This window comes from Sebastes umbrosus, chromosome 20, assembly GCF_015220745.1.
Source record: "Sebastes umbrosus isolate fSebUmb1 chromosome 20, fSebUmb1.pri, whole genome shotgun sequence".
Lineage (NCBI taxonomy): Eukaryota > Metazoa > Chordata > Actinopteri > Perciformes > Sebastidae > Sebastes > Sebastes umbrosus.
In genome coordinates this window covers 1,819,140-1,833,017 of record NC_051288.1, presented here as the reverse complement: position 1 = coordinate 1,833,017, position 13,878 = coordinate 1,819,140, and the positions used below count along the sequence as shown (strand labels likewise).

General features: G+C 41.5%; 1 long non-coding RNA gene across 1 annotated transcript; it reads right to left on the bottom strand.

The window, feature by feature from the left end:
• Nucleotides 1–4,582: 4,582 nt before the first annotated feature.
• On the bottom strand, nucleotides 4,583–8,991 carry LOC119480046. Its single transcript, XR_005204802.1, has 3 exons — nucleotides 8,934–8,991; nucleotides 8,035–8,137; nucleotides 4,583–4,930 (listed from the first exon to the last, which is right to left on the bottom strand). It is a non-coding gene; the product is annotated as an uncharacterized LOC119480046 (long non-coding RNA).
• Nucleotides 8,992–13,878: the final 4,887 nt, after the last annotated feature.

Here is a 13,878-nt window from a genome sequence, read left to right as displayed (position 1 = left end):
CATTACTGCCAAGCAGCTGAAATATAGAGTGATATTGTGCTTTTAGCTGACGTGTGTCTCCTCACTGTTTTGAGTGATACTCGTTCATGTCTATGTAGAGTGAGCACAAGCACGAGCAACAGGACGCTGACTTTCGTTGACTTAATGGCCACAGGTGTCGCTGTAGCTCTGTGTGTTGATGGGTACATTGTATATGAAGTTTGTGACACCCCTCCAGCATAATGACGAGCCCATTAACTCTCAGCATCAGGTCAGCTGTTACAGGTCAACTGTAATGCCTTGCACTGCATGTGCAGTCATTTCCCCAGTAATTTAAAGTTTTTACCTGGAATAAAGTTTGACTCAGAGACAGTCTAAAAACCTCAGACTCCATCTTATCAGTGCTACCTTGTATCCTGTTTGAGGAAAACTATATCCTTAAAAGGTATTATCTCCTAGTGGCCAATTCAAAAGGAAAAAATAGAGGTGAAAACAAGCAAAGTTCTTTGTGAAACATGCTTACCGGTATTTGCTTTTTTTAGACCGAGATAAGAAGATTGATACAACTCTTATATCTAAGTACTAACCTGGAGCCGGGAGGTGATTAGCCTAGCTTGGCGACTGGAAGTAGGGGGAAAGAACTAGCCTGGCTCTACTAACACCTTATTATCACACTATATCTCTGTTTAATTCACACACCAACAGAACACACAGCAATTTGAAGTACTGAGCAGATAGATAAATATTGTTCTTCAAGATTTAGCCACAACACGTCCCTCTCAAACCACTAATAGTGTTTTTTATACGCAAGCAGAAATGAAACAAATATAATTCCCATCATGCCTTTAATAACCCTCTGAGACCCGCGTGATCGCGGGCGATCCCGACTGACTTTATTGTCTTTCAGAGGCTCTAGTAAGTTCAGTTTTAAAGCTAAAGTGAAGCTACAGATATCATATGAAACTAGAAAAACCTAAGGAATCCATTGTTACCATGTCAGGAACGAATCTAAATAACGCTCCAAAGTTGGGCTAAATTTTGAAAGGAAAAACTGGCATGGCCATTTTCAAAGGGATCCCTTGACCTCTGACCTGAAGATATGGGAATGAAAATGGGTTCTATGGGTACCCACAAGTCTCCCCTTTACAGACATGCCCACTTTATGATAATCACATGACGTTTGGGGCAAAAAACATGCAGTTTTGTTTTTATAATAAATGATGATGTTAGTCCCCATAGGAGACATTTCATTGTAGTGAGACCATTTTTTTAAAACTTGACCTCCCTGTATAAAATGACCTGTGGTGACCTCTAGGAGAATCACAGCCTCATGAAACTTCACAGCCACAAACTAGAGACCTAGAGCATTCAGAGGATGGATGGATCAAACTAGAGACCTAGAGCATTCAGAGGATGGATGGATCAGACTAGAGACCTAGAGCAACAACTTACTAGACATAATAGAGCATGGAGATGACCATCCTATACTTCTATCATTATGTTCTAAGCCCTTTTACACTTTTACAATTAATTTTAAAATTAATTAATTAATTCATATTTATTTCTGATTTATGACTAGAACAACTTGACACACAGTGCTGAGCTGCATCTCAGATTAATCTTCAGGTTTCCAGCTTTCAGATGATATACACCACTTCTATGTGACATCTACTGTTGACCTGCTATCTCCCCCTAAACATCCCCTGTAACCCCCTAAAGAAGACTAAAACGGGTCTATTGTGGGTCTCAAAGGGTTTAATGAAATGATTAAAAAAAAAATCATAAACGTGTTTTATAATTTATTATTGGTGCACAGAGGAACAGAAAAACCTCAGAGGGCTGGACGGAACATTCCCCAGACAACAATAAATGGATAACAGTATGTAAATTACAGCAGCACCAAGACAGTTGGGAATAAATTGACAAGGGAGCAACGTGAAGGAAGAGACAATATGAAAGTAAATAGGTTTGGACAGGGTGAGAATTAAGACTGGAGAGACAGATATAGAGTGAGACGGTAAAAAAACAGGCGAGTGAGTGAAATATAGACTGATGGCTGAGTAAAGACAGAGAGAAAATCAAAAGAACAGAAAGACAGAGATGGGATGCGTGTAAGGGCGGCGACGTGCAAGTTCATAAACGATATGAAAAAAGAGATGGATGAAAGAGTGAGAGAGACAGAAAAGACACGGAGGGAGGGAGGGAGGGAGGGAGGGAGAGATGGAACAGTAAATAGAATCTCTCTTTAAGACAGACTGTGTGAGAAATCATGTTCCCTCACGTCCAAACTGTGTTTCATTTAGGCCATTAATCACAGCTGTAATGGAGAGCTGAGCCCTGTGCTCCTACACACTCTCTTGACATCACACACACACACAGACGTGCACACACGCGCGCACACACGCACACACACACACACACACACACACACACAGTTACATGCTGTATTGTGAGTAGTAAGCAGCAACTCTAATGGCCACACGGGAGGTAACTAAAACATGACTGAAAGCAATGTGAATCAGGGCGTGAGATAGAGGATATCTTACAGATGGATGTTTGGTTGGTTTTCAGTGTAAAGTTTACCACTGCAGGGCTACTCCCTTTTCTTTGGAGGATGTATCTGAAGCACTGCTGTTGATTTCGTGATTGGCATTGAAAGTTGATGCTTTTCAACAGTTTTGTTCCACGGTGACATCAGAGGAAATTGCTTCAAGGATTTCTGTGTCTTTTTCTACATTTTTCAGCACAAAATGTAACCCTCTGAGACCCACAATAGACCTGTTATTTTTTTTCTTTTTTAGGGGGGTACATGGGGTGTTTAGGGGGAGATAGCAGGTAGCAGGGGGCGATAACAGCTCAGCACTGTGTGTCAAGTTCTTCTAGTCATAAATCAGAAATAATCATGAATGAATGATTTAAAATTAATTGTAAAGGTGTATAAGGGTTTAGAACATCATGATAGAAGTATGGTCATCCCCATGCTCTATTATGTCTCATAAGTTGTTGCAGCAATTTTGGGGTCTATACCATTTGTTACACAGATTTGGTGCTAAATTTAACAATTTTTTACCACTGGAGAATAAATAAAAATTATCAATAATCCTTCAAAATACCACATTAAGACACCAAGACCTTGAGGAACACCATAGAAAAAGCCATGCTGTGATTTGGGATCAAACATTTTTGACATTTGGAGATTTCCGCAAGAATTGCATTTTTTTGGTGATTGGATGGTGAGCACTTCTGTTGTGTAAACTGCTCAGAAACCCCCTTATTGTCAATTTAGCTAGGAAAGCCATCCATCCTCTGAATGCTCTAGGTCTCTAGTCTGATCCATCCATCCTCTGAATGCTCTAGGTCTCTAGTTTGATCCATCCATCCTCTGAATGCTCTAGGTCTCTAGTCTGATCCATCCATCCTCTGAATGCTCTAGGTATCTAGTCTGATCCATCCATCCTCTGAATGCTCTAGGTCTCTAGTTTGATCCATCCATCCTCTGAATGCTCTAGGTATCTAGTTTGAACCATCCATCCTCTGAATGCTCTAGGTCTCTAGTCTGATCCATCCATCCTCTGAATGCTCTAGGTCTCTAGTTTGATCCATCCATCCTCTGAATGCTCTAGGTATCTAGTTTGAACCATCCATCCTCTGAATGCTCTAGGTCTCTAGTCTGATCCATCCATCCTCTGAATGCTCTAGGTCTCTAGTTTGATCCATCCATCCTCTGAATGCTCTAAGTCTCTAGTTTGTGGCTGTAAAGTTTCATGAGGCTGTGAGGTCACCACAGGTCATTTTATACAGTGAGGTCAAGTTTCTAAAAAGGGTCTCACTACAATGAAATGCCTCCTAACATCAACACATAATTTTAGAATAGGAGACAATAACACATTTATACTGCATGAAAAAAACTTCTTTTTGCCCCAAACTGCATGTGATTATCATAAAGTGGGCATGTCTGTAAAGGGGAGACTCGTGGGTACCCATAGAACCAATTTTCATTCAGATATCTGGTCAGAGGTCAAGGGACCCCTTTGAAAATGGCCATGCCAGTTTTTCCTCGCCAAAATTTAGCCGAAATTTGGAACGTTATTTAACCTCCTTCCTCACATGGTATGGTAGCAATGGATTCCTTAGGTTTTTCTAGTTTCATATGATATCTGTGTCTTCACTCTAGCCCTAAAACTGAACCTACTAGAGCCTCTGAAAGACAGTAAAGTCAGTCGGGATCGCCGGTGATCCCGCGGGTCTCGGGGGGGTTAAGCTGTCTGACCCATTTGACCTTTGGAGGACTCATTGTGCTCTTAAGTTTTTATAGCACCATGAAAGTGAAAGCTAGTTAGCCTAGCTTGCAGGTTAACTGCTTTTGTGGCCTTTTTCACAGAAGACATTGTGATTTGAGCCCCTGGGGGCTTTATCACTGCAGAAACACAAACAACATTTTCAGTTCTTCTTTTTGGAAATTACAGTATTGATCCAATAAGTACACAAATGGAAAGAAATACCAAGAATATACAGTATAAACACATTTGTTTTCAAAAAATGAATTTCCATTTCAGTTTGACTTTAATGGGTGGAGTTAATTAATCTCCTCCATCAAAAGCGGAAAGGTTGGGTAAGGCTATTGCGGTCCACATAAATATTAAGAATGAGGATCAGACAAATCTTGGGCTGCGGAGCAAAATTAATAAAGGAGTCAAAACATAAATATTTCACAGATGAAAAAAAAAAGAAATACTCTTCAAACTTTAGAGTTTTCAGTGCTGCCTCAAAGCGCTGCCGTTCTGAAAAGCCTGGAGTCTGTCCTCGTCTGATGATGTCACCTCCTTCTCCCCAGAACTCCTTCATCAACAAGGTCAGGAGGCTCTCAGCGTGGGGCTCCACGATGGCAGCGCTAATGCAGTCAGCTGGAGATAATGGGGAGCTTTTGGGGAAGTGGACCTTCAGCTTGACCCTGGAGGCCAGGTAGAAAAGCAAACTAAATTATTCATCAGCCGTCACTGATCCCAATAAATAAATAAATAAATATGCGATGAGTCCCATGCAAATGAAGACGAGTTGTTTCTGCCTGTAAGGCCCTGGATTCTGCAAATGCATGAACAAATCAAAGAATGCACGCACGCCTACCACCTCAAGAGCTCCTTTAAGCAGAAATCAAAGCAGGAAAGATGTAATTTCTGCTCTTTCAGTGCTCCATCTCACCGTATGTTATCCTGCATTGTGTATAAGCAGCAAGAGACAACCTCTCTGTGATGAGACATTATGTCTCTGCCAAAATGTGTGGGCGTTCTTCACATCCTCATATACAGTGCAGTCACAAGCATCTTCAGGATGCCATTAGGAACACATACACAATGCAGTGAACAATCAGTTGGACATACAGTAGACATCCCATGCTCAGGAGCACTTATGCATTACATCAAAGATTTTGTTTATTTGGTTTTGTTCATTCAAACTGCCTTCCTCCTGTCCAGTGTTGGTTGCATTAATAATTCATACATTTTCTGTATTTTGAGTGCCCTTTATATATTTATACTGTGGGTATGCCAGCATGATGTTTGGGAGTGAAAAGTTTGCGGCCCATTTTTTTTTGTGTTGCAAAAAAGGCCACCAAGCTTTTCCATCCTCAGACGTTATTGTTTGACAGCCCGCTCTGAAAGGGCGGTTTTGTTGGGATCCATTAGCGTGTTTTGTACCCTGCAGCTTTTACAGTGAAAACCCCTCAGTACCCCCCCCCCCCGCTGTGGTGCATATAACCCACATGCATGCACAGAAGCAGGCATACATTCACCACCATACCCAGCCCATCCCCTACTGCACACAGACGCACTCCGTGGGGGGAGAGAGAGAGGTGGGAGGTCAGGCTCTAAAAGGATGCAAGTCAGTGTGAGTAGCCAGTCAGACCCTGCTGCTCTGTAACATCACTGCCAGTAAATAGATCCATCGGAACACCTTTTACCAGAGCGTGTCGAAGGCTTATCAGATGCACACAAACTAACGCTGAATGATCAAATGTGTTGCACAAAAATCAAATGCTTTGCAGCCTACACAGTGTCAGCAGGCTGCATAGTTGTTATTCCTATCTTCCTATCTTGGTGAAGCCACCTGGTAAGTGGTGAAATATGGGACAGGTCATGCAATGAGCTAGCACTTGCCTGGGGGGGGTTGCAAGTAATGCACAGTATACACACTGCATGACTTTATCCAAACTGACAGCCTGTCTGCTTGTCTGATCATTTAAGTAGGCTTCTTTGTCATGACTATTTAATCTATGAGCTTCCTTTTACTTACAGGGTTGGAACATCCTCAACTCAAATGACAAAGAAACATATTCTCTCGCTTAAAGTGGGTTACAGCGGGTAGAAATGGAGCAAATATGATTAAAACAAGTTATTTTTATAAAACAGTTGCTAAATCCTGACAGTAGTGCATGAGACAGGTAATCTGGAAAAAAATCATGTTCCTCTGTGTCCTCCGGTGTCCTCCGGTGTCCTCCGGTGTCCTCCGATGCTCCTAACGGCATCTGCAAGATTTCACAGACTGGAGGAAAACAACCAATCAGAGCTGATCTGGAGTCTGCCATCCAGCTGCCGTCTCTGAGAGCTGGCTGTCAATCACTCGTGAACTTCGACCAAACGGTCAAACTAGGCAGCGCTGATCAAATATGAATCAATATTCTGTTACTGTAATGTCTATTTCTCTCCTCAGATGTTCTCAGAATCATCTTGTAGTGTACTGTTTAGCTGTAAAATTAGAGAGTTTGTGACCCGGCAGCCATGTTGAGATCTGCTGAGAAAATACCAAGCACCGCCCACCAGCCGGAGCACAGCCAATAGGAACGCTCTCTCTCTCTGAAATGACCTGGGATTGGTCAAAGTCTCCCGTCACGGGCTAGATGTTCTAAAGCCTGAAAACAGAGTCATGAGGAGGAGCAGCAGTCTAGTTTTCTCTCAGAACACTTGATTTACAATATGCTGAAAGGTTATTATGGATTTTTTTTTCCGAATGATGCTAAATTTGTTTTGCCTACTGGAGCTTTAACTGCAGTTTCATAGTAGTAAAGTAGTAAAGCATGCTCTAACATGCTGTTTGCTGGCTCCATCAATGTCCATTTTTACAGCAGTTTTTTTACGTGTTCATGTGGAGGCTACCCTGCATATCCTTCATTTCTTCAACACACCTGTTGGGTCTCTCATTCACCACTGTCATATTTGCTCCATTTCTACCCACCGCTGCTTTAATGAGAATCGACTTTTGGTTTTGCTCTTAGTAATTCTTGAAAACAGTTTGACAGTAGTATTTAACCTCTGTAGTGAGGTGAGGGAAGGTTTTCTGGGCAAAGAGCCCAGGAGAGTCCATCATGGCCAGCTAAAATAGGGACTAAAATCAGATTTGTTTTGATTACTCCATCACTAAATCTCAACCCATGCAGGATTACTGGTTAATCCTTCTAATGAATCCACGTCATACTCACAAACTTTGGTTCTCTTGTAATTTGGTAGTAATCTACACAAACCAAATTCAAAAATACAATAAAGTGAACCTTCATGGTGTGGTTAAAGACCAAAGAAAACCAACTCTAGGCTTCATCGCACCTGAAAATGATTGTTCGTTCGTGGTGCTGTTTCTTGGAATTTCTGTCACTTGTTTGCACAGGAAGTTCTACTACAAGCCAAGCTTTTACTTCGGCTATCCCTCTTCACAAGACAACATTTGACATTTTTTAAGAACAAAAGTATATTTCTTGGAGACCAGTACTTTAACTGAGGCACTTATCTGTAAGCTTTGTTCCAGTTCGGAATGACTCAGAAACAACCACAAAGGCCCTGGAGACACACTACAAACCCAGACCAACAAAGAAAGGCTCTTTAAAGTGGTTGTGCTGCACTTCCACCCTGCTCTAAGCTGTTATAGAGGCTTCCCTATGAGTCACCTGAACACTTCTATTTATCACTGTCTCACCGTTGCAGCAGAGTCATTGCTCAGCTGGGACAGGAGGATATGTGCAAAATGTTTTTTTGAGACTTGGGAAAGCAGTAGGCTGCTGTCTAACCTTACCTCGTCCATGTGATGTTTCTGAGTGGGCCCTTCGCAGCAGGTCGAGCTGCGTCTCTTGTCTCTCTTCAATGTCAACATGCCACTCATCCTGACATGATGTAAACTGTAAGCATAGAGGATGAAATGCATCGGCTCTTCTGCTACAATTTGAGCTATACTAGTGGTGTGACTCCAGGGACAGCAAGTGGTCTGTTGATCTAACTTGCACAGACACTTGATGAAAAGTGTCAAAATTCTGTGAATATACAGTAGAAATAAATGACTAGCTGAATAAAATAAGTGAATATCAAATGAAAAATATAAAAGGCTTGTAATAGTGATTATTCAAGCAATTACTATAACTATTATTTCAAGACAGAAGTCACTGTCGGTATTTATAAATTTCATACTGAGTTCCAATCATTTCCTTTCATTTATTCACATTTCTTTTTCTAATATGGTTTTAATGAGTCCACTGGTCCAACAACTCAGTTTATGACAAAGTACCTCTAAAACTAGAACGCTGCCTGTATGTAATTGTATATAATGTAGCCTATGAAAACCCCCAATAAACAGAATAAAAACAACTAACTAACTGAAAACAGGCCAACATGCTACAAATTAGCATGCTAATGTTAGTAACATGTATTGTATCATGCTAACAGTGACCTTAACATGTTAACAGCTATTGGATTTTGCTGACATTTAAAGTATCATGATGAACATTGAACATTAGGCAATTAAATTGCATAATAAATTGGTAACTGTGAGGACATTTCAGTTTTAAAGGTCCCATATCGTGCTCATTTTCAGGTTCATACTTGTATTTTGTGTTTCTACTAGAACCTGTTTACATGATGTAATGTTAAAAAAAAACTTTATTTTCCTCATAGTATCGGTCTGAATATGTCTGTATTTACCCTCTGTCTGAAACGCTCTGTTTTAGCGCATTTCAACGCAATTGCATGGGTCCATGTGTACTTCCTGTCAGCTGATGACATTCACATACACTGCAACCAGGAATAAACTGGGACACATTTAGAATGTTTACGTTTAAAACTGTGTAAAGGGTCTAAATATTTATATTTGTGACATCACAAATGGACAGAAATCCTGACAGCTTGTTTCAAATGCAGAGTTTCTGAATGTGGGCTGTGTGTATTTCCCTGTGGATTGAGCGTTTCGATACTTTCACAGTATTTATATAGGACTTAAGCCTGCTTTATGATAAAAAACAATGAAAATCTTACTTTTTTATAATATGGGACCTTTAATATTCATGTGGCTGTGAAATCGCCTCTACGCACAGAAGGTACCAAATCAAAACTTAACCTCTCATACTGGACGAACCCGGTACCGGGTTCGGCTGAGCTGTGTGTTAAAACTCTGCTGTGGTGGTCTTTTTTTCTGAATAGTTTCTAGAAGATGAGGCCTTAACGCGACTAAAACAACACTCCAAGTCTATTTTGTTCAAACAATGTTTATTTAGCAATGATTTCAATATTTTAGTTACAAAATCAACGCAGGAGAAATTGTATTTTTACTTTATAATATTTTTGACCGTTTTTATATTGAATGCACATACTTACCTTTAGATTATTTTTTTGTTTTCTATTGTACATTGTTATTTGCTATTATCTAAGTTTTACTTGATCATATTTCATTATTATAATAAAAATGCTCCATTTGGAGCCAAAATTATACAATGTAGTTGTTTTTTATTGATTTCATACTGTGCACAATGGTAGAATGTAATGATGCACAGGGTAAATGTCATGGCCAAAGGCTCCACTGTGTGCACAGAGCCTCCTGTAGTGAATATCAGGAGTATTTTAGAGCCAGATTCACTTTCAAGAGGTAGAAAACCCATTTGGCACACTTTGGGTATCCAAGTGGCCAAATGGAGAGTCCTCCTGGTCCTATCCTGACTAAAACCTTTGTAGAATCTATGAGCTTTGTGTTATTTATATCTGCTTTGGCACAGTTGTAGTCAAGGAGTTGCTGAATGAATTCAGTGGCTTCCATGTGCATGGCATCAATACTATAATGGTGTTATCCACAGAAAACATTTCAGGCGAGGATATCAAATGTATATTTTTGCTTTGGTTCATCACAGTTTACTCAGGCATAGTAACAGTCACAATGTTACTGACACTGGGGATGACTTCTCGGAGGTCTTACCTATCCATAGAGACCAAGATCAAGCATATAGACCTGGTTGTGGAGCTATTCTTGATTTATTTTGGGTATTTCCGTTTAGGCGAACCACACCCATAGGGTTTAAGAGGTTAAAGGAATAGTTCCACAATTTTGGGGCATTTGCTTACTTGCTTTCTTTCTGAGACTGAGATGAAATTATTGATAGGCTACCACTCTCATGTCTGTGCCTCATGGTGCTGGAGTCCGGATGTGGTTAGCCTAGCTTAGCATAAAGACTTGAAACAGGGGGAAGCAGTTAGCAGCCTACTAACAGCTCCAAAGCTCACCAATTAACACATTGTACTTGTTTGCCAAGAAAGATATAAATACTGTAAATCTCCCAATGCATTTTACATTTCTGTTGGTGAACGGATTAAACAGTGGAGATAGCCTATGTGTAGTGAGCTGTAGAGTTAGTCATTTAAAGAGAGGTGAATTCTGTCAGATGCACAGGCAAATCTGTTTTCTGTTTTTTCAGTGACACTCTGGTCTTTATCCTTCACCGCTGGACAGCAACAATCCAAGAATTACACCCAGCCTTGTCACTTACCAGTGAGTGAAACAGGAAGTGTGTGTGTGTGTGTGTGTGTGTGTGCGTGTGTGTGTGTGTGTGTGGCTGGCAGCAAACTGGAAAACCCAATGAGAGGATCAGGGGTACATGAAAATAGATTAAAATGATTCATTCAGTTATCAAGCAACTGCAGACAATCCCTGCTAAGTGATAGGGGGGGCCATTCAAAGAGGAGGACCACAACCCCCCCCACCTCCACACACCAATCTGCTGTCCTCCACTGCTGCAGTGTGTGTGAACTGTATTCGGGCTCTACAACCGTAACTATAGATTTAATTAAACTGGGAAGAGGATTACTGATGAAATGCTGCAGTTTAGCAGTGTCCATGCGTAGAGGCTTACTCTGTTTCACTGTGAACACTCTGAAAAATGTGATAGCTTTCACTGTGGACTTTTCATTGTGCTTACTGTGATGTGGACAGCCAATACTCTAGTCTAGCCTTTACTTTACTTGATGGAACTTGAGCATGTTATTGCAATTGTATGTAACTCCTGCATTGACCCTCTTATAATATGTTGTAACGAGTGGCTGCAGTTGCAATCTTGTCTGCTTTCCACCCTTAAAATAGACGGTTGGCGTTCGATCCCCGACTCATCCAATCACGTCAGAGTGTCCTTGAGCAAGATATTCGACCACAAAATGTCTCCTGAAGGCTGAGCCATCGGTGTGTGAATGAGTGTTTAGATCAGATCCTGATGGAGGGGGCTTATTGGCATGGGTAACATACGTTTATATTACTAAGCAACTGTGAATTAAAAACAAAAATATGGTCCTCTCTCTAGGTTCATGGTGGAGAGGAGGTTGTGTTGCTCTGGGTCTATCGATCTGGCGTGGAGAGGAGGTTGTGTTGCTTGGGCTCTATCTATCTTGACGTGGAGAGGAGGTTGTGTTGCTTGGGCTCTATCTATCTTGACGTGGAGAGGAGGTTGTGTTGCTCTGGCTCTATCTATCTTGATGTGGAGAGGAGGTTGTGTTGCTCTGGGTCTATCGATCTGGCGTGGAGAGGAGGCTGTGTTGCTCGGGCTCTATCTATCTTGACGTGGAGAGGAGGTTGTGTTGCTCTGGCTCTATCTATCTTGATGTGGAGAGGAGGTTGTGTTGCTCTGGGTCTATCGATTTGGCGTGGAGAGGAGGTCTTGTTGCTCTGGTTCTACCTACAGTATATGGCGTGGAGAGGGAGTTGTGTTGCTAAGGCTCTATCTGGTTGGCGTGGAGGGGAGGTTGTGTTGCCCTGGCTCTACCGGTTTTGGCGTTGAGAGGAGGTCGTGTTGCTCTGGCTCTATCTGTTTGGCGACGCTGGGAAGCTGCTTGACATCCTCCTGGATCCACCTTCTCACTTATATTCACATTAAATGTATTAATTTTTGTCATATGGATTGTCTATGTTGTATTTCCATTATGTTGTTACTCTGTACACACGACATCTATTGCACGTCTGTACGTCCTGGAAGGGGGATCCCTCCTCTGTTGCTCTTCCTGACGTTTCCTTACATTTTTTTCCCATGTTAAAAGGGTTGTTTTGGTTAAGTTTTTCCCTATCCGATGAGAGGGTCATACTGTAAAGGACAGAGGGTGTCGTATCCTGTACAGATTGTAAAGCCCCCCCGAGGCAAATTTGTGATTTGTGATTTTGGGCTATACAAATAAAATTGACTTGACTTGACCTGACTTGACTTGACATGGGCAGGTTGGCTCATTGCATGGCAGCCTCTGCCATCAGTGTATGAATGTGTGTGTGAATGGGTGAATGCTGACATGTAAAGAGTTTTGAGCGGTCGGAAGACTAGAAAGGAGCTCTATAAATGCAAGTCCATTTACCATCAGAGCTATGCCGGAACATGTCCCAGTCTGCATCACTCAGAGTGTCAAAGTGTCTGTCTGTCCAACTCGTCACATACCACCCCTTGGCATCATGCCCCTTAATCAAAACTACAATAGTTACCCTTGGCGTCACTTTAGGTTTAGGCAACAAAACCACTATAGTTAGGTTTAGTAAAGAACTCCACGGTGGGGCTTAAATTACTATGTTTGATGGCTGTGAGAAAGCTTCGGTATTTGACGCCCTGGGAATGAGAACGGGCTGGTCTGTCGTATGTGATGAGAACTACAGTGATGAGTGTAAACGAGTGGAATGATATAGTGCATTAATAAAAATAAAGACTGAGCGGAACAGTTACAACAGCTGCCATACTCACCGGCGCCATCTTGCACAGACGTTGAGATGAAGAGGGGGTCAGTAAGTGCCCGAAGCTCATTTTGCCGCCTTGCCTAGTGGGTGAATCTGGCCATGATCATTTAAAAAATCAAGCTAGAAACGATTTTTAAAACATGTCAGATTAGCAAACTGACAAATGATTTGGCACGGTGTGTCAGATCAGAGTTTGAGCAGAGCTTAGATGTATCACGCTGACATGGTTACGAGGGGCTCGGTCCCTCACGGTCTATAATTATGAAGCTTGGATCACGCTTCTGCATTGAACCCCTACCTCCATGTAAGACCTCTTTCTCCTTCCTGCGTGCTGGCTTTTCTCTACGAGTCCACACGTCACAGGAACTTCTTGGCAACCGAATCAGCTCTCTGTCTCTGTTTTCATTCATATTTTTCTGTGACCCAATTTCCCTGGTTAGGCAGCATAAAAAGATGAGGCACAAAGGCAATTTTTCACAGGGATTAAAGCCTTTTCATATGAGACAAATTGTGCAAATGGAAAAGGGTCACAAAATTACTTCAATGTAATCACCAGTGCCATGTAAATTAAGCCCAGTTGTATCACACAATCACGTATAAGAGCTGATTATGGTGATCCACAGTGGCTGTATTGCTCAGGTATTGTAACCTACTGTACATATAGTCACATTAACTCGTGCTAAATGACTCACTGGAGAAACAAGGGATCTGCAAATACTAACTGTGGAGAGGATAAAGTTTACAAAGTCAAACATATTTCAATATCAAAACAGAAATACAGATTTACATCTATGCATGCGCTGCAAAGACACTTGAACATAAACCACGAGAGCCATATGAAGACATATTGTAAACTCATACTGATCCAAATGCAGTTTGAAAAGGGGAAACTTTGCAAAGCAGATG